Source organism: Mycteria americana, chromosome 1 (assembly GCF_035582795.1).
Source record: "Mycteria americana isolate JAX WOST 10 ecotype Jacksonville Zoo and Gardens chromosome 1, USCA_MyAme_1.0, whole genome shotgun sequence".
In the NCBI taxonomy this organism is placed as follows: domain Eukaryota; kingdom Metazoa; phylum Chordata; class Aves; order Ciconiiformes; family Ciconiidae; genus Mycteria; species Mycteria americana.
The window spans coordinates 105,956,617-105,977,576 of NC_134365.1; positions in this window are offsets into that span (position 1 = coordinate 105,956,617).

Consider the following 20,960-nt stretch of genomic DNA (forward strand, 5'->3'; position numbering starts at 1 on the left):
AAACGAGGTATTTTGTTATTAAGTGCCTGATCAGAGCTGCTGAAATGTGTAACGTTAGCCAAATCCACCAATTTGCAATTTAGCTCTCACTGCAGTATCACTTACAGCTGGTTCTCGTGTTCATTGTTGCTGTTCATGTTCATGGAATGCCTTAATAAAGGGAATAGAAAGAGGATTATCATGTGCTTTCCTCTTGTACAGAAATAGATGATACAAGCACACCAATTTTGTCTCACTTATAAATAGCTTCCGGAAATAGTGGTCTGCGAGGGAATAGGGCTGATTGACTCGCTAGTTGTGAATAATTTAGCCTGAAAAATTAGCATTTTTGTACATGTATTATCCATGGAGAACTGAATTTACATTCATCTATTTGTTATTCATAATCTTCCATTTAATAGTTTATGAATTGCTGTCTGAATTTTTTTGAGACGTGCTTAATTCACTGCTTTGTTACATGTGATGTGTGATGGTCCTCCGGAGTCATCTTGACAGTTTCTGGGTCCTCACTGGAGGACTGAAACTTTTAGCTAGAGAACAATTACAGCCGTCCATGGTTCTTTGTGGTCACATGAGAAGACGGCTCTCCTCTATGAAGAGGACTCGCGTGCCAGCGTTTTTTAGGAAATGGATGTGGTCAAGGGGGGCAGCTCTTCAGACTTGCAGTCGTCGTGAAGTCTGTTTCGTAGTGATTTTTTTTTAATTCAAGTTTGTGCAAGACCTCGTAATCTGACTTTCTTGTCAGAGCAAATTCCCCTTTCTTTTGTGAGATGGCAGGGTAGTGCAGCGTCAGTGTGGGACTGGGAAATGTGATGTCCATCGTTACAGCTACCAAGCACGAAGCGGTGTATGTGGAGGTGGTGGCGAGCTGCTGAGCAAAGTCGTGCAGGTGCCAGAAACAGAGTGTGTACGCTAGCATGGTATTCTACCCATAAAAATATTTATCAGGCTTCTGGTTAAGGAATTTCTTGGATATCTCTATTGAATTATGTTTTGTGCATGTATGTGTACTTACATGTGTGTATCTCCATTGTTTATATACACACACGATGTATACATGCCTCAGTTTCACTCTTTTATTCTTTTCCGCTCTGTGTGCGAGTGGCCTTGCACAGGTCTGTTTCTTGTCAGCAGATAGGAATAGCAATAATTTCCCGCTTCCTTCTCAGGATTGTTGTATTTTATTAGTCTGTGTTTTTGAGGTGCTGTGAGCATGCTGACCATTTGTACGGAAAACCCAATAGTGCTGGATTGCCAGGGTGTGCTAATGAGTGCCAGGAGGAATTAATGATATAATCACGTAAGCAAATACACAAAATCGCTGAATGTTAGTTTTATGCATGGTTACAATTGATGTCAAAACTGTAGGATGTTGTATAATCAAATAATTTATTAGGCACAGCTGGTTAACTGCTTACAGCAAAACAACCTGTAGCTTAATTGCTCCTTCTACTGCACTGGTTTTATGCATGGTCTTTCTGGCCCCAATACCCAAAGTAGAAAACCCTGCCTTGGGCTTCTTGAGAGTTGTGCAAGAAACAGTGGGTCATAACTCATCCATGTGAAATTAATGTTGTTGTCGTGGGACATCGATGGCATAATGAAGGGAGAATAAGGGCATTAAGGAGAGTTAGTCCTTCAATAGGACTTCCCTTCTGATTTCATTGATATGCTAAATGCAATCGTATCTCCCCCCCCCCCCCCAAAGAAATCATGATAATGTCTTTAAATAGTTAACTATGGGGAACAAACATGAACCTTGTTTTTAAGTATTAATAATTTTATTTGTTTGTTTCCATTCAAAATGGAATTATTTTATACATTTAGGAATACAATAAGGGAAGTTGCCACATGATGTCAATCCTAAAATGTCTTTTCCTCTGAGGTAGTTCTTGTCAGTTCAACTATTTTACTCTATAAAGTACAAAGAGCACACAGTGCTCTGACCCATGTTCTAGAATGCCAGTTCACTATTTTGATTTTGTTTTCAGGATCTCACTTTTATAGCCTGGTAGGTGAAGGGTATTGATTCTTGCATGCTTGGGGATCAGCTTGAACAAAAGCAAGATGTTTCTGTGGGTCACTGACTGTAAATGAGAGAATTTGAGAAATAGTGCCTCATTTAATCATTGAAGCCCTTTACATGAAGTGTTGGATTTTCAAAATAACCTCCTTGATTTAGGGGCATGAGGTGATGTTCAGTCACACAAGACTTGTCTGTATTCAAGTTGTTCATTTACTGTATCAACACAGATAGCTGTTCAGTCCTGTGGGGTGGTGGTAGATATTTGCTTATTCCTGATTTGAAGAGAAACTGGGAACTTTTTGCTGCTTTAATTATGTCCGTGTTAGAAGATTGTATCCATTTAACTGCAGCCTTCACTGTTAAATACTTCAGATTTTGTTAATAGCTCTGGTGCTAGATACTGTTGAAAATGTGTTCATATGTCTTCATGCTTTCTGTCTTCATGTTTAGAAGTAGTGATTTCTTGAATAAGGAAATACATGGGGATAGAAATAAAACTTAACAACAACATTCAGTAGTGGCATAAGTTAGCGTATCAGGTAAAACTCTCTACTTTTCATCGCTGTTTTGCTTTTTATTTATGCAGTGCTCAGTCCGATGAATCTGTACTAATTCAATGGGATTGTGAGGTCCTACTGCTTTATGAATAAAGAAATACACAAATTGGCATGGGAATTTCTTCTGCTACTGAACATCGGGACTGGGCACGAGCAGTTCTCCACCTTTCTTGCCTGTACTGTATTCCCGAACCCTCCCTGCATGTCTTTTGTAGGCATCTTAACTATACAGAAGTTCGCCCTCTGTGCAGACCATTTAGCACCTTCTTCTCGTGTGTCCTTCAGCTAGCATGCATGTCATGGCAGGTGCTCCAGAGTAACTTTTAAGTCACATCAGTTATCGCTATTTGCTTTTCTCTGTAGATCTAGAGGTGAGAAGCCGTGAACTCTCCTGTATCTCAGCACTTGTGCCAAAAAACCACCTAAAATTCCATTTCATACCTACTGCTCTGACAGAGGCGTCTAACTTGGCAGAACTTAGCTGTCTCCTTGAACATTTGGTGGGTTTCTGTTTTTCACATATGCATTTGAATGGAAGGAAAAAGAAATTGAAAATTCAGTTTTTCATTTGTGTTTTTGGCCATCAGATCTTGTTTAAACTGTTGAATGCAGCTAATTGTACTCTGTCATATATTTCTCTCTGCTCATTTCTTCCAAGATAAGTAGCCAGCTTTGCTTCTTTTATTCCTGGCAGGTTGGTTTGTTTTGTTTGTTTATTTTAATCAAGGGCAATGGGAAGCTGGAAGAAAAAAATCTTTCCATTCACCTGCATGGTGGGCTGTCACTGGAATGATTTTGTAAGAAAAAACCTAGATATTCTCAATTAACAGTTTCCAACTTGTTCTACAGAACCCTCAACAAACTTAAGACCTGTTTCTAACATGTCCATGAAAAGTCAGTCAAAAAAATAAGCTTTGCAGTGGGCTTAAATTGGTTTTGCAGGTATTCATGCTTCTGCTGTAAAATTCTTATGGTGGCTTCCAAATAAAAACCGGTTGCAAACCAGTGCTATAGGGTGGTGTTGCACACATGCACACAAAATTCTGTATGCATATTATTTATCTGTATATTTTCTGCAGCTAACTGAATGGCAGCATCAAACAGGAATCATTTTCCTTCATACCGTTCTTCTTTAACCTTGAGCCTTTCTCAGTTGGAGACTCACTTTCCCAGTTTGCTAAGTACTTTATCAAGTGTACAGATTTCAAGGAAATCAAGCCATAAATTTCTCAAAACACTTGGCCGTTATTCCTGTTCCCATTTTCTAAAAAGGTAGATTGTTGATAGAGCGCTAAACTCAGGGTGCAACCAATGCAGCTCAACAAAACTGCATTAAAAATCACGTGAAAGGGGAATCAAGCCTATTCACTGTATACATCAATCAGCTATATGCTGGGAGGGAGAGACGAGGCTAACAAATACTATAACCAATCCTGAACAACAATCTCTGTGCTTAATGACATTTAAAACTAGATTAGAGAAAACACAGGGAAGCAAACAAGAGCTAAAGGGAGCAATCTGCTGCGGGGGGAGGATGGGGCCACATGATTCTTCCCCTCCCTGGTATGAATGAGTGTAGAAACAGTGCCATATATTCAGTGCGGTAACATTTGCATTACAAATGCTTGTACTGGGTTTAGAAAAGAGCTAACAGATTGTCATTGCCCAGAGCACTGGCATTACAATGATTGCTCCAATATAACATGGCTGTTAAACTTTTTCTTAACCCTTGTGCTACCTTCACCCAGCTTGAGAGAGAGTTATTTGTCTAAAGTTAGCCTTCCTAGATAGATATTTTAATGCCCACAGAGGTCTGGACAAAGCAGTTGTCTGTTTTAATCACTAGCATCTGAGGTATTGTATGTTTCAAGATGTATGGATTTTCTAAAGTGCTGGAGTGGTAGATGATGCACAGCTCACTCCTCACAGCACTGCTGAGATTACACCCTCGGCTGGTGGGAAGATGAAGGATTATGCAAGGCTTTTCACATATTCCCTTTTTCTTGTATTCTCTATAGTTTTCTGAAAGCTGTAGGCAATAACATGAACACCCTTTTGTCATTTATGCCATTGTTACAATACTGTCATTCAGTTTAATTTCAGTTGTCCTGATTTATATTGGTGGAAGCTGGAAGAGAATCTTGTCCTCTGGTTACTTGGTGAATCCTCTGTAAATTAGTACATCTGAAAAATTGTGAGGATTTGTTTTGTGAATATTTTATTCTTAAAAATTCTTCCATAAATGAAAAAAAATCCTAAATTTAATTTGTCTTGAAGTTCCACAGCTAATTGAAAAGCAGAGAATCTCAAATTTTTCAGCTTGGCTTTTTCAGTCTATGTTTTCATACAAAAGTTATCAGTACCTCTAAAAGGGCATTAACATTGGGATGGGAATAATGGGAACTCTTGCAGGAAAAAATGGAGGATTCTTGGCACTCTTTTGCTAAATATAGTCACAAAAACTATTTGTATGACATTTCAGTTTTATTGTATTCTTGTCTCCTTATTCTTACTTGCTCACGGTCATCTATTTTTATCCTGTCAGTGCTTCAAAGCTTTTTACTGGATAATTCTTAGTATTTTCCATCCCACTAAAGAAAAGCAGATCTGCGTAGACATCTATCAGCCCCAAGTGTGGTTATAAAAGTTATTAATCATCTCAGCAAAGCATAGTTGACAAATGCTAAAATGTTCCTGTTCCTATCAGTGCAAAAAGTGTGTATCTGAAGGAATACTCTCACTAAAGTAAAATAAGACCAAACTGTACTCTACTCTGTAGAAGTATGTTAAGGGTAGCTAAATCGGGTTATGAATTGGCAAAGGAATTTCTCTTTAAGCATTAGTGAATCCACTTCTATCAGCAATAAAGTGCATCAATGGGAAAAGGTAGTGATCTTAATTACAGCCTGCAAACCTAACAAAAGTATTTAAACTTTGTTGCTTAAAAACAGCTCCTCAGAGTCTCATACTGAAACAACCAACCAACTGGTATTAACATGCCTGCATTCAAATGAATTTCCACTATTTTTTGCCTTTTAACAAGGTCAATTCACATCTCTCTTTCAGGAAACATAGCCTGAACAATCTGGTCTGTGCCAGGACAACGTGCTAGCATTTTAAGTTTTAACAGAACTTCAATTTGCTTAAAATAAAATTGCTGATAAATAAATAAATAAATCTCTTGTGCTTTTAGAAACTCCATCTCTTGATTATCCCTGAATAATTAGCCGTATTGGAGAAATGTCCATGTTCAGATGAATATATAGTCTTCTGATTCAAGATCTCTTAGGAGGTGGAAGACCATTCCTTTCAATACCTCTTCAGTTCAAGTACCACTGTCATCTTTTCTCTGGCTCAAACGTGTCATAGGAGGGTTTTACTGGTGGCTCCAGCTCAAGAACATGTAGGAAGGTCACAACTCTTCAACTTTCTAGATTCTTTGGTTATGTCTTTTGGTCAGGAAGATGCAAGAACATCTTTAGAGTTTTACCTCACCTGAGACATTAACTCAGCTCCAGAAAAAACTTAATATGATGAATTAAAACAAACAAACAAAACCTCAAAAAAACCAAACCAAAACCAACTCCTCTTTTGCTATATTCATCCAATGAAATAAACCAAACTTTTTAATATTGGAACAAATATTAGTTTTTAAACTTAAATTGTTCTAAATTTAACCACTTAATCAGTTTTTTCTATTGTGATGTCATCTTCCACTTACAACTGATTATATTATCAAAACACCCCTTCTCATTAGCATCCAAAATATCCTTGATGTTGATATTAGTTGCATCAAACAGTTGTTATATGACAGCTTGCAACTAGATGTATATTTTTTTTAAACAATTATCTGAAAGAAGATTATATCACTTTAGCATTTAGTGGACAACAAAACTGTATACTTTGAGGTAGAGACATATAAAAGTAGTCAATATTATCTGGAAAGTATTGCCCTTATATAAAGGATCTGTATGGCATTTGAAGAGTGAGAACTTCAGAAAATTTGCAAAATAAAACTATCTTGATGCAGATATATGAATCTGAAACAAAGTTTCTCCTTGCCATAAAGGTCCAGTTTTGTGACTGGGTAACGTATCCAAATTAATTCCTTTTTTAATTCAGATATCCTGCACAGAGTGTATCATCACACTGAGGAAGCTGAATGTATTAAAAAAACCCCCATGAGTATTCTAAGAAATATTTTTCAGGATAAAAATACAGTCTCTGATAGGCTGGTGTCTTGTATATAGGGGTGTAATTAACTTCTTTTAGAAGATAGTATTTTGTGGGGACTGTTTTTTGGCAATTGGCATTGCAGTCTACCATTATTAATTAATTTGTGACTTGCAGTTAAAATCTTCCATAAATATCCTATGTAGAGGACAAAAGTGTCTAACATGCACATGATTCAAAACACTGCATGAAAGAGGATATAATGGCATGGTCAAAAAAAATAGCATCATAAAGCTGCGTTCCAGAATTTGTACAAATGTCCTAAGAAATAATAAATAGGATTTTGTGGTTGAGGGATGGTCATTGTATCTTTTTTTCATCTGTGAGAGAAATGAGCTGTTTCTGCAATTATCTTGGCTGTTTCATCAACCTAAACCAACATATCGTTCTGAATTTTAAGAATGGTTTTTGGCTGAAGGAAAAGGGCAGATTTGTGATTATCTAAATTGTAAAGAGACATAATATTTTATTAGCAGTCTTGGCAGCAATACTCATGTATGCATGCTGTAGCACAATCTATGGTATTTGTTACAGTAAAATCTAATTAAATTTTAAACTAAGCTGATGGCATTCAAACTGCCATTGGAGAGGGAGGATCGCGTTCACTTGGGTCTCTTTTTATATACGTGTGCATTTGCCATTTTGTTCATTTGTAGCCAAGCAGCTTCTGCCTGAGCTCAAAAATGTGCAGTTGTTTTGTGTGCTGTTGACAGAAAGCAAATACATAGCCTGTTATTTGCCACAGTTTTGTGTGATCCTTGATAACTTCTGTGATCCTTGATAACTTCTCTGACCAGGCATTTTCAGCTATCAAACACTGGAGCCCTGTTTTGGTCTGCAATTTTACTCAGCGCCAGTGTAATGAGGATTTAGATATGCAAAATGGGTTTTATGCGAGTTTATTAGGTAACGGTTAAGTCAAAATAGTTAACCACCCACTGTCGCGACTGCTGTTCTAGTTCACTGAGGATGGCAGTAGTAAATCTTGTGTTTCATTTTTTTTGTATGAAGAATGACAGCTCGGTACAATGTTTTACTGTACGATGTGTCAGTCTGGCGTATAAATATGCTCCTCTTCTTGATATGCACCAAAGGCTTGAGACAGGATTACAGAAGCTGAATAAAGAGCAGTATGTGCCATGGCTTGCTTTTACTGATGAATGTGGCTTGGGCTGACTGTCAGTAGGGCTTAGGGAAAACCATCTTTTAAGTCGGGACTGTGCTATATACCTAGTGAGCTGCTTGCTCTTCTGAAAATTAACAGTTATTCTATGCAAGTTTCTACGTTGCCATTTTACTGGATTCAACTCCTACTGTTTGAGCTGGATGCAATCAGCAAATTATCCATTTCCTTCCCCGTGTTCTATGATATTTGTTTTGGAAAACATACCAGTAACGGTGGAAGGTCTGTTTCTTTGTGGTGTTTATTCCTTCTCTTTGGTACTTAGCCAGAGAAGACTAATCCAAATATATCAGCTGGTGAATTCCAAATGGTAAGTGAAGGCAAACTGTGTGGCAAAAGCAGTGTATCTGTAAAAGATCGATTGCTCGATCATTTTATGCAGGCGCATTTTATGTACAGACTTTTTTTTTAATTCAAATTTTTTTGTATGTGTAAAGCTTAAAAGGAAAAAAAAAAAGCCTCTTAAAATTTGCAGGATTCTTAGTCAATACAAAGTACTGCAATAATATCTGTAACATCATTTGACTCTCGTGTCCCTGGTTTCAGTATATGCAGAGATGCAAGAAAAGATAGAGTGTTCCTGTAGTTGGTGACAGTGTCCTGTGAATATTGAAAAGTGAATATCGAACAAGGATTTGAAATAGTCTTACACCACAGGTCGAGAGAAAATTTGTAAAGAAATAGTGAAATAATACAGGCATCTCTTACTATTAATTTTTTTGACTGCTGTGGTGGTTTGTCTCTGCTTCAGGGAAGTTTTCACACTACAAAATTCTTAAAGTGCTTTCATTCAGAGGGGGGGTGTGTTTAATGTTTTAATGTTTTCCTGTGTAATAGAAGAAAAAGGGTTTGTTCTGTAATAATTAGCAGATACAGCAGAATGATTGGGAGCAGACATGGAGTCTAATGGAGTTTAATGAAATTATGGTGTAGCCTGAAATATCTCTCCAATGGAAACTTCTTGTCAAATACAGTGAACTCTCTCCTGGTCTCCCTCAGGAGCATCTCCATCTCTCTGAAAGTATATGAGATTTTTGCATCTATTAAGGTGATTGGCAGCATTTTCCATACATTTTCCAATTATCTCTGCAAACACTTTGGAAAAGTCAATTGCCTAAAGCTCCCCCCCTTCCCCCCCCCCCCCCCCCCATGCCACTCCTAATTTAAATAAGTTAAAAAAAGGAAAAAAAAATGTTTAGTAACAGAGCATATCTTTGCTATGGCAAATGTAAAAGGTCAGATCCTTATTGAGAGCAAACTGAATTTGGTGAAACTATGCAAATACTTTCACAGTCGTTTATGACCTTTGACGATCTGACCAAAAGCTGTTCTGGAGTGTAACGTGCTGCTATACTCTCTTGCAGTGTCTGGAATAAATACGTTGTCACAATAGAGTCCATTGACAGTTTCATGTGCAAGAGATCATATGTATATGGAGTAAATAATCCTGAGACATGACAGTGTTTTTAATTCTCAACCCAAAATATACACAGTGAAGAGAAAGTTTTATAGAGTGTGTTCCTCCCCTGCTCCTCGCAAGGACTTCATTATATATGGACAAGCCTGCTAATAGTCACTGAAACATTATTGTTCTTAAGCAGAAATCTGCTTTTTTTTTTTCCTGAGTCGACATGAAATTCATAATCTGTTAATGTCTGTTTTGTTCCTCTATTACCCTGCCCACCTTGGTCAATGGTTTAGCTGCAAAAACTATCTGTGAATGGAAAAGGAGAGCAGAGACCAAAGGTAAATCTAAATATGTAAATGAATTTCAAAAGTGATGTCCTTGACATTAAATCTTTAGAAGAACCTCACTCTGTCTTCATCTCATGCTGTTGCCCAGCATCCTGGCTAAGCCTATTACTGCTCCTAGTTGCTGCCAGCATATTCATTAGCTATTTAATCTTTTAATTCCTATGTGAGGATTCACAGAGAAATGATGTTTGCCTGTAAGTATATATGTGCATGTGGGTTGTATGCCCATGCAAACCAAGTTTTATTTCTGTTCCTCCTTGTGTTCTTGCTGTACTTCTATCCCTGCGTCTTTACAAATGACATCATGGTGCCTACTGAACAGATGTGCTGTCTGGAGAAAATTTTCTTCCTTCTGAGGCTTTGGCAGCTATTCTGGGAAGGCTTCCCTCCCCAAGAAATGATTCTCTCCACCCTAGATGTCCTGTTGTCTGATGGACACCGACAGTCTGGAAGTCCTTGTCAAGATACTACTATGTCCTCAGTTGGCAGGAGGCTGTGAGCCTGGGCAATGTACTCAGTCCTGGGGAAAACAGCAGTGTGTGCAGAACTTTAAGGCCAAAGGGCACAGTCAATGCTGTCTCTTGGGAGCTGGCACCAGAGCTGGAGCATCATCAAATGCAATTTCAGGAATCTGTTTCTGCATTTGAAGGACTGGTCCTATGGAGTATCGTGAGCCATCACTCCCAGTGGTCAGTAGCTAACCAGTTTGTGGTGGGCAAGTGTATTGTGGGAGAAGTCTGATCAAAATCTCCGAAGACATACACAAGTCCACTGTGTTCAGATAGTGTATGGGGGAAGTGCCGACTAGACTTTTACTCCTCATGGTTTCCTGAGTTGTGTAGGATTTTCTGAAATTGACCACTATGGCTAGCTCAGGGCACCTATGTAAGCATCAAGGGCTACCATGTGAGATTGTCCTGCAGGCCATGGTATACCAATAAGGCGAGGTCATGGCTATCTCGGGAAGACATGCAAATTCTCTATTGGCTGTGTTTTAGTCTTTGGAATGAAAAAGGCCTCCTTCATTTTAATTTCAAGTAGGGACAGGGTCACTTGCATCATTCGGGTGCTTGGAGGGTTGTCAGAGATGCTATGTACATCCTGGCCCACTGGATTTATGAGTCTGTACATAGACAGTGACTTATGCTCTTATGGCCAATTAAATGGGCTTTCTTGTATGTCATTCTGAAACACAATCAGATTGTGGTTGTCTGTCTGAGGGACATGATGGCTATGGCAATGTGCCAACAGCCTGTACGGATGGCTGGATGTGAATGTTCCTTTACTGGCTAATCTCTTCACACCTTTCTTCCGTGCAAAGATTAAAAACTTCTATTTGGAAAGTAAATGTGCCCTGCCAGCCTTGTGATGGCCCACTCCATTACCCCAAATCCCTGCTACTTCATTACAAAGAAAACACCTGCTTGGTAGGGAGCAAAGGCCAAAAATGTGATTGGGAGAAACTGGTCAGCAAAACTGTTCAAAGGAAAAGAAAACTTTATTTCCTGCAAGAGCCAACATGATTCATAACATGTGTGGAAATGAACAGAGATAATGAGATGTGTGAGGAGAGAGACAGGAAAATGGTGCTTGAAGCAAACAGCCAAAACACAAACATTTCTATATGTGCTACCATGGCCCATCAGAGGCCAACTGTAATGACCTAGGTGCCATCTGACTTTTTACATAGCATGAGAAGTACTTTGGGATGCCATATGAGCTCTCAGTAGTTTGAGAGCAGTCTGTTGCATCATGCAAGCTGGGAACGTGCTGGAGGACTTCATGGTTGTACAGACTGCTCACTAGTTCAGACTTTTCTTGCCCTGTTAGCCGCTGGAGCGTGCTATGTGTGCGCCTGGAGCACGTCGCCAACAGCAACCTAGTTCTTGTGCACCATTCAACCGTCTAAACCTGTGTGCACTGAGCAGGGAAGATCAGAGGATTTGCTTCAAGTGCCCTTCTGCTCTGCACTAAAACAGTAACGAAGTCCCACTCTGAAAAGCTGTCTTCCAGTATGTACTATACATGGGGTATCAATAAAAAAAAAAAAAAAAAGAAATCCGCTATTAAAAGTCTCAAGGTCAACTGTGCGTGTTTGAGCAGAACTTGAATTCCCCGGCTCTGTGCTGGGGTGTTGTGGCCCCGCTGTGCTCTGCACACACTACTGTGAACTGAGTACAGCATGGTTCACTATTAAGACTATTCAGGTGGTTAACCTTGCTGGTGTTATATTAAGCACAACAGATAATACTGAAGACCACAAATCTCCATTAAATGATGTCCATTTTAAATTGACCAACAGATGGCACTATCAGTCTCCTTTTCTCTTGTGGCTTAGAAACAAATCTTAAAGCAAACTGTTGTCCGGATCTCTCTGCTGCTAAATTCAGTAGTTTCTTTCTAATTAATATTTCATTTCAGTTCCTAATGTCTTATAATAGCGCTTAAAATCTGTGCGAGCCTACATGTGCAATGAAACGAATTATAACGATACATATTCATAAATTTAACCTATAATGTTCCTGCTGGTGTATTAAATGACCCTTGATTTTCAAGGGGTTTATAACTCCATCCTGAATGTGAATAATTTAAGTAGAAAAGGCACCGCATGTGATCCTCTCAGTTTAACAGATGCATACAATAGTGGAGAGCTAAAAGGCAGTTTGAAAATTGATGGAAAAAAGCTAAATTGCACAAAAAGTATACTGCATTAATTTCTGGAAACTCTACCTTTCTCTTTTCTCAAATTTATAGTAAGTTTTGATTGTATTCTGTAACTTTAAGATGCATCTTCAGGATCCATAGAAAACACCATCAACTGATAAAAATGATGACTTATAGCAGTTACATTTTCCTATATTATCTGAATTGCTAATGAGATTTTTCAGAATGAGGCATTACTGAGAAAGTGTCAGGAATAAGACCTGCCTGGACACAGAGAAAAGAAAAATAAAGTCACAAAGAAAAAGAAAGCAACACAGAGTTTAAAGGAACCATTATATAGTTTTGAAGGGATAAATACAGTGCAGTGTAGACATCTAGCTTTGATTAGCTACCGTGGAAGAGAGAGATTGCTGAGGCTACACTGTGTGTGCTACCACCCTTGCCATAAAGAAGGTTTTTTTTCTTATGTTTAAATGGAATTTCCTGTATTTCCATTTGTGCCAGTTGTCCCTTGTCCTTTCACCAAGCACCACTGAGAAGTGTCAGCCTCCATCATCTCAAACCACCCCCGCCCCTTCATTTATACATATTGATAAGATCCCTCCTGAGCCTTCTCCAGGCTGAACGGTCCCAGCTCTCTCAGCCTCTCCTCATACGAGAGATGCTCCAGTCCCTTAGTCATCTTTGTGGCCTTTTGCCGGACCTGCTCCAGTATGTGGGGAGCACAGAGCTGGACGTAGCGCTCCTGGCGTGCTCCCACCAGGGCTGAGGGGAAGCATCACCTCCCTGTGTTCACAGATAGCACGCCGCTTTTCTTTCACATGAGTCCCAGCTACCTTGACAAGATGATGTCACTTTAGGAAGATATAAAGGTTGCTTTTGAGTTTTAGTATTTATTATTTTATCCTGAAAGTTGTTAACTGCTCTTAGTGTATAGCCTGTTTTCTGCAAGACCAGGCATGGTGTAAAGGTGTTTATCAGCCCAAGTAGTTTGGACAGCCCTAGGCCAGCTTCTCCACAGTTGTCCCCCCTGGATGGTCAGTATGTAACTTGTGCAAAGCATCTCTAAAATAATACTGCTCCGAATTGCTTGGTTTCACCAGTTGTTGACTGATTTTGCACAAATGTATGTGACTAAAATGTGAGTAAGGTTTGGAACCAGGTTTTATTTTCTAATAAGAGAATAGCAGTATTATTCCAAATTCCTTGTGGTGACTGAGTACAAATATATGCTTAACTTGCAGAGCACCAAGACGAACTCTGCTGTGAGGGTGCAAGAATGCAGACGTAGGGTCTAGTAGCAAATGTAAAGTGACCTTCCTTTATACTCAAGGCTTTTTTTTTTTCCTAGAGATATTTTTATCACTACAGGTATTTCAGTTATGTTTTAATTAAGCTGTATGATCATAGGTGCTTGTCAACAGAGGACGTCTATCTGGGTAATTAGAATGATAGTGTAAGGGATAATTATAGAATATAAAAGGTAGCTAAAAATTAATCTGTTGCGGTGCAATTAAATCCTGCACAGCCGCTCTGCTTTCCTTGCCGCACCTCACTGGGTGCTTAAGTCACTGGCTTGCTGTCCGCTCACACTACATCACTTTAAACTGGATTAGGGAACTGTTTAATGTGAAAACTTAATAAGATGAAAATCCAGCAGGGATGTGAATGGAGGGAAAGCAACCAACACACCATCCAAAGCCCCTCCTGTATCATAATACAGTGTGTTCCACGACAGACAGAAATCCTTCTTCAGCAGATACTAAATAAATGTATTGTTCCACAATAAATCCTGTTTAGACATCCCCAAGGCCTGTGTCAGCGTGCTACTTAAGCACATGCTCAAATCCAGTCAGATTTCATGAAGTATTAAGCTCTAGTCAGGCTGGGTTATGTGCAAGGAAAGGTTGCAAAATCAGAACCTGTTAATAAATATCTGCTTTATTAAGCTAGGATTTGTTAGCACTTTTCCATCAATGCTTTGCCTAGGTAGGGCTTAATTTATAAGTATAGATTTTTTTTTTCTCTTTTTGATTGGTTTTAAGCTGCTGGAAATCAGCAGTAATATATGAAAAATTATTCTTCATTTTAGGTTTGATTTCAAAGACACATGGAAGTTAATGGAATTTTTCCTTAAAGTCAGCAGGGAGCAGCATCAGGCCTTTGCATTCTTAAAAGTTTTCCAGAAAGCCTTAGATTTCCCTCAGTGCATGCATCTTTATATTTTACAATCCCTGAGAACACCAGTGAGGAAGTCCAAAAGGAATGAATGTAAACGCAAATTTTTATGCAGAATTCTGAAATCCAACACTTCTTAATTATGTTATTCATGGAATAAAACCCTAAGGGTTAGAGTGAAAGCTTCAGAAAAAGAAACACTATTTCTGAATTCTAAAAAACCACCACCCTATGCAGCTTCCAGCATAGATTGTAGGTTTTTGAGGTGTCCTTGCTTTTTATGCCATAGTTATTTTCTTTAACCTGACTTTTCCAAAAGGGAAGAAGCCAGCAGTTCTCTCATATGTGCTCCTTTATTATTTGAGAATACAGTAAGAGAAAAAAAGTGCAGCTGTTCCTTTTCCTCTAAATCTAAAGGAAAGTTTCTGACTTAAGGCCTTGCTTTGTAACCTCAGGAAGGCAGCAGTAGCTTTCTGTTTAGCTTTGCTGGGCCTTGCATGAGCTTCATCTTCTGTTGATTTATGGTGAGTAGGAATAATTCTATAAGATACAAAGTACTGTATCTTAATTTGTGCTGGAACCTCACTGTAAATTTGTTGTCCAAGATGTTTCCCTTTCATAATTTAATTGCGGTAGCTAGGTTTATTGCTGTTCCCAGCGATAAATCTTTGATCTGAGAGCTTTCACGCTCTATATCTCTATTGCTCACCTTTTTATTACAGGTAAGGGATTATTTTTTACTATCTTCCTGACGGTCTTGACAGAAACTTAACTTATATTGGTCTATGCCTTCTAATTTATTCATTGACTGGAGAAACCTTGTATTAATAAGCTTTTTACATATTGCCCCGTACTGTTATGTTCTCTTCAGTTTATGTGCAGGTACCTTCCAATTTCCAACAGAATTTTTAACCTCGTTGGTTTCTATTCTTTAGGGTATCTATCATGCCGTCCTCAGGCAGCATGCATAACTGCTAGTGCTATTAAAAGAATTTGTGTAACCTCTTCTATAGTAACAAAACCAAAAATTCTGGAAAGCAGAAGATCAAGCTTGTGTTCGGTTATAGCAGCAAACCCAGAAACCCCCTTGTGAAATTACTGTCTGGTACATATGGGGTTTTCTTGGAAGGCGGAGAGACAACAATAAACTCGTAATTGCTATTTGGTATAGGGCTTTTTTAGAGAAAAGCTTGAATGGCTGAAACATTTGTGAAAATGCAACCGATAGCCTTGTCTGTAAAAATAAAATGAAGCTCTAGCTACGAGAATTAGAACCGAAAACTAAAGCAATACACAAGAATTATAAACAGCGTAAAGCGTAATTGCAGCATTTAACATTTATGCTGTAATGTCATAAACATCAGCCAATAGTGCCTTCAGCAGAGATTAAACTGCCTCGCTTCACCAGCGGGATGGGCATGTGTAGAAATCATTCCAGTTGCTTCTTGTGCACAGCTGTCCCAAGATCTCTCTTGGCAAAGAGGATGCTCTTCACTACCTTTGCATGTCTCTTCTCCCCTTTTGGGATTTGTCAGAATTTTACCCAGGATTTATGTTAATTGGGGAGCCAAGATGTTGCCACGGCAATCTCAGTTGTTTACTTTATAGCTTTTTGATATATAAGCACCATTCATCGTAGTGCTGCTTCTAAAAATTTTAAGAGGTGTGTTATAACAGATAAACACGTGATGCAGTGTGCTTTTTTCTGCTTTTACAGGAAAGAAAAAGGGAAATGAAATCTGATTTCCCCCACACACCTTAGATTATGTATACAGAGGTCAGAGTGAAACCTGGATTGCACTTTGAACCCTGCAACTGTCTGCATTAGAATATGTTAATGTTGGAGTATATTTCTCTTGGCCAATCCTTGTTGGGTTGGATTATATTTATGAGGCTGGAGATGCTCCCTCTGGTGGCTAATTTATCAGTCAGCATCTTTTACATGTTTAAAAGGGGGTCTCCGTAGTCTGGCGGATAAAACACTGGCAAGCACAAAGTGTTGGTTCAAATGCTGCTGGAAATGTAGCAACGTTTTTCAATTTACATTCGGCAGAGAGTGATTACTGGGTACTAATAAGAGTCCTTTGTCGGGCATGCACAAACTTTATTACAAATTTACCTGCACATCTCAAACATGACCTTTGACCCCTGAAAAATTAGCTTGGCCATCTCCTGACAGAGGTTGCTAACATTGCTGAAGTTTAGGAAAGCTGTAGGATATGCTAAATTCAAAGACCAGCTTGCCCAGCCTAACTATTGTGTATTTTATGTGAATTTTATGGTCTTTTGGCAAAAAGAAAGCACTATGTTTATGTTATGTTGTGAAAGAGAGGGAGAAGAGGCTGCATATCTTTTTAATTAGAAAATCTTTTCTTATCACATTTGTGATGGGGAAAAAATATTGTTTCTAGAAGAAAAAAACTACCTACATTTCAGCAATAAGGGCTCTTAACATTATCTCTGGATTAAAGAGATTTGGAGCTGGGGGTCCCTGCCAGGCAAGCCACTTTTACCAACTGGCTGCTTACAACAGTGACTGGGCATTTAGCAATATATAGGGCTTGCAAGGAGATTTTTCAGTCTTTTAAAGTGGCAATAGCATTTTCCTTTCCCTATTCCAAACAGTTGGATTCAAGGTAATTAATATACTAGCTTTATGAGGTGTAACTTTAAAAAGAAAGTGTAACAGCTTAGAGAACTCATATAGGAGGAATATTCTCAAGGATGTTCAAGCTGCTTTGAAAGAAGCCTTAATTTCATATGCAAATGCAGGTGTGTTGGAAGCAGTTTTAAGGATCAATTTTCTCTAATAAGTGATATAAACACAATATCCAATGCTGTCCAGCTTTTGGGATAGATAGCCTTTGTAATCAGTTCAGGCTGCCACTTGTGATTTGATTGTGATGCTGTTAAAACTTTGGTGTTACCTTGTACTCGCTCTTTCTTTGTGGAAGCATTTATAAAGCCAAGTATTAAAAAAACCTGTAAACGTTCTTTTCAGGTTTGATGACAACTTGCATAAGTATTGTGATTTGGATGTTTTCCCAAAAGGCTCAACTACTGGAGTCAATAAATTGCACTGAGAACATTGGCTTTCATTAAAATTAAATACCGTAAGAAAGTTTGCGGTCTGCCTTTGCAGAGAAATTCTTTAAATATTGAACTGATTGTAGGCTGTTGATTCAAAAATGACAAGCCAAAGCTAAATAATCACAAATGTCATGACACTGAAGCTTGTCTAAGAGTTTTGGAAGCCCGGTTGCTGTTTTTCCCTGAATTTCAAAATAGTGAGATTTGGAACAACTGAACAACATCTGCTGAAAATAAAAATGTGTTATGATTAGAGTGAGCAAGAAAAGAACCACTCCAGAAGCTGCTCCAGCTAGTTCAGAAACACTTGTTGACCAAATAATTAATTTGTTTCCTGTTTTCTATGCAATTCCATGCCTTTGATTTCCATGCCTTTAATGAATGTGTATTTTTTCTTTATCTGTCAAGCAATTGATAGTATTCCAAATTTAGGCTTTTCATGTGCTTAGTATTGCTAACTACAGCCATTCAAAAATTAAATCTTGATCTTGCTCCTGACCTCCTTCCTGAGGGAAATTGGTTGCTTGGTCATAGTATCATGGTTTGAGAGGCTAAAGAAATCTATTACTCTTTAAAAGATAGTTTATTTGCTTTGCATTTCTCAGTGATAGAAACTTCCTTTTCAGGCAGCAAGAAGCCCAAGGTTCTTATGCTGGCTTCTTCTTCAAACAGTTAAGTATTAAGAAGTAATTCCAATCTTGTTAGATTTATTTAAAAAGTCATGCCAGCTAGCAATGATGTCCAGTTTCGGTCTGTAGTCAAATTTCCTCATTGTCCTGGGACAGCAGAACAAACTTTTACATCTTTTTTGCACATAACATTGCTAGCCTGATGCAGCCTCTGCAATCCAAATGTTTATATGCACCATCATGTCTGAGGCCTCCACATCATGTCTTCACTCTTGGCCGATGTGAACAAATTTTGACAAAAGGTCAGACGTTTCAAATTTATTTACAGTTTCAGGCTTAGCTTAACCTCCAGAAAGCGGTAGGCTGTCCCTGGAAGGAACAGCCCATGCATTGCTGCTTCCTCCCTTAAGTTGCTCTAGCAGTCCCATGGCTGTGCGGTCACCAGAGCCACTTGCTGATCTGGGTCAAAATGAATCATTTCTAGGTCAGGCCAGCTCACAGGTGGATAAGCAAGCCAACCACATGGCCACAAGTTTTCTGTCACTGGCCAAATAGTGATAGCAAGCAACTAATAGGGGGGTGTTGGGAAGAGTGGCAGGGAGGAGGACAGGGAGTTTGGGATTACCTAGTTCATTAGCAGCTGGTTGTTAGATCAAGCCACAAATCTTTAGAGTGTCAGGCATCTTTGGTTCTGATTTACACACAGACCTACTTGTTTTTCAGAGCTTTATGCACCTTAGTAGGCGCAAAGATTAAGAGAAGGCTGGGGAAGCATCTCCAAGTGCAAACTTCCCCCTAGTGGTCTATAATGAGGAGATTGATTTTTATTGTTCTTTTTCCTATTATCTTCACATTCTCACAGGGACCAGCTCAGTGAGGCTCCTGTAGCAAAAGAATAAATTGCTCTGAACTGGTGGCCTGTTGTGCTTCATGGAGGAAGGACAGGATGGAGGAGGGATGAGGAGGGGAAAGCTATAAAGAAACTTATGCCTCTGCCTTGCCTGAAATTTCCTTTAAGCACGCTGTAGATAGAATAGAAGAGAAACATTTCCCTGTTGCTCAGAATTTGACTACAGGCATGAGAGCAGCCTAATTTAATTAAACAGGTTAACAAATTAATTCAGACTAACTCTTGGTGATCTAAGCTTTTAGCTCACTTTTCCAGAAGACTCTCAGAGCACTTGTGGAAATGGAGCAGTCTCTGTAATCTCACAGATTTTGGAGACACTTCAGGTTCAATTTTGTTTTAATATATCTTTCAGCAAAACAATAGCAGTAGAGTAGCAGAAGGATAGCCTTACAAGATGCCCTTCACTGATAACAAAGCATAAGTAGTCCTTCCTTGCCTTATACAGGGACATTTTCAGTTATTTAAATTTCCTTGTCCTATAAAGACTACCAGATCTGCAGCCTACATAGGAATGAATGTGTACTTCCACTGAGTGAGTACTCCTGTGAAGGGAGTCTTAAGGGGAAAAAAAGTTTCCTATTCACAATTGTTCCTTATGTTTAGGCACCCAGAATCCATCTCGGAGCATTACCAGAGGCTTCTCAGGATAAAAACAAGTCCAAACTGACCCACTGTGGAAACTTCCAGCCTAGAAGAACATATCTCTTCAGGGGCAGGTTGACTTTTTTATAATGCTTTATATTCCTTCATTTTTTTTTTCTTTTAAAAAAGCAAAACAAATAAAAAACCCCAATAATTGAAGTGTTAGCATTCATGTAGGTCACTGAAGGAATCCTGCTGAGTTGTTGATATCTGTGGCATTTTGAATTTGATGGTTTTATACTTATTGTGGGAAATTTATATGTATTTTCATGAAGGTCCCCAAGCAAATACCTACTAGCCTTGCCCATGATACCTTTGTTATTTTGGGTTTTTTTTAACTACATCTGAGCCTGCTGACAGCAGCTGCCTAAATGTACCAGGGCATCTCCTGCGAAGATCAAGATTATTTCAATTCTATTGATGTGGTCAAAGATGAGCTTGATAAATTCAGTTTAGCAAGCAGACTTCTTTGCTTATGCACTGCTGATAACTATGCACGCTAAACTGCTCCATTGAAGACAAATATTTCTATACATTTGGACATTGATTGCTGTTAACAAGTGCCACATACAGCTCCTTCTGTTTCTTGTAATCTCAGTCAGAATCACCTGTACTCTCTTGTTCCCATGGTGCTTAACACTGTTTCAAAACTCCTAGGGAATTTATTGTGCTCATGGAAATTTGTGCATAACTTTTAAATCTATTTTTGGCTATGTGATGCTCTTAAAGTATTTGGAATTAATATCTGCTGTTTCTTAAATAGTGACTAACTCCAAAAACATTTTTACTGTTGCAAGTCTAAGTGTTGCGTGTGTCTGATCAGCAAAGCAAACGAGAAAAGGTTTACATGTGTTGTCTAAAATACAAATAAAAACAGAGAATTTCAAACATTCTTTTCTACTACTGCAGATGAGTAACACATGTTCTGTGTTTTCAAACCCCAGCACTTCAGAAAAATAAGAGATCCCTGTATTGTAAAAGTCGCATGCTTTGGTTTAATGAATAACCAGAATACACAGCACAAATCAGTGAAAACCCAAGTGCTGAGAGAATGTGCAAGGAGGTGAAATAATGTCTGTATAAGACTTGGACA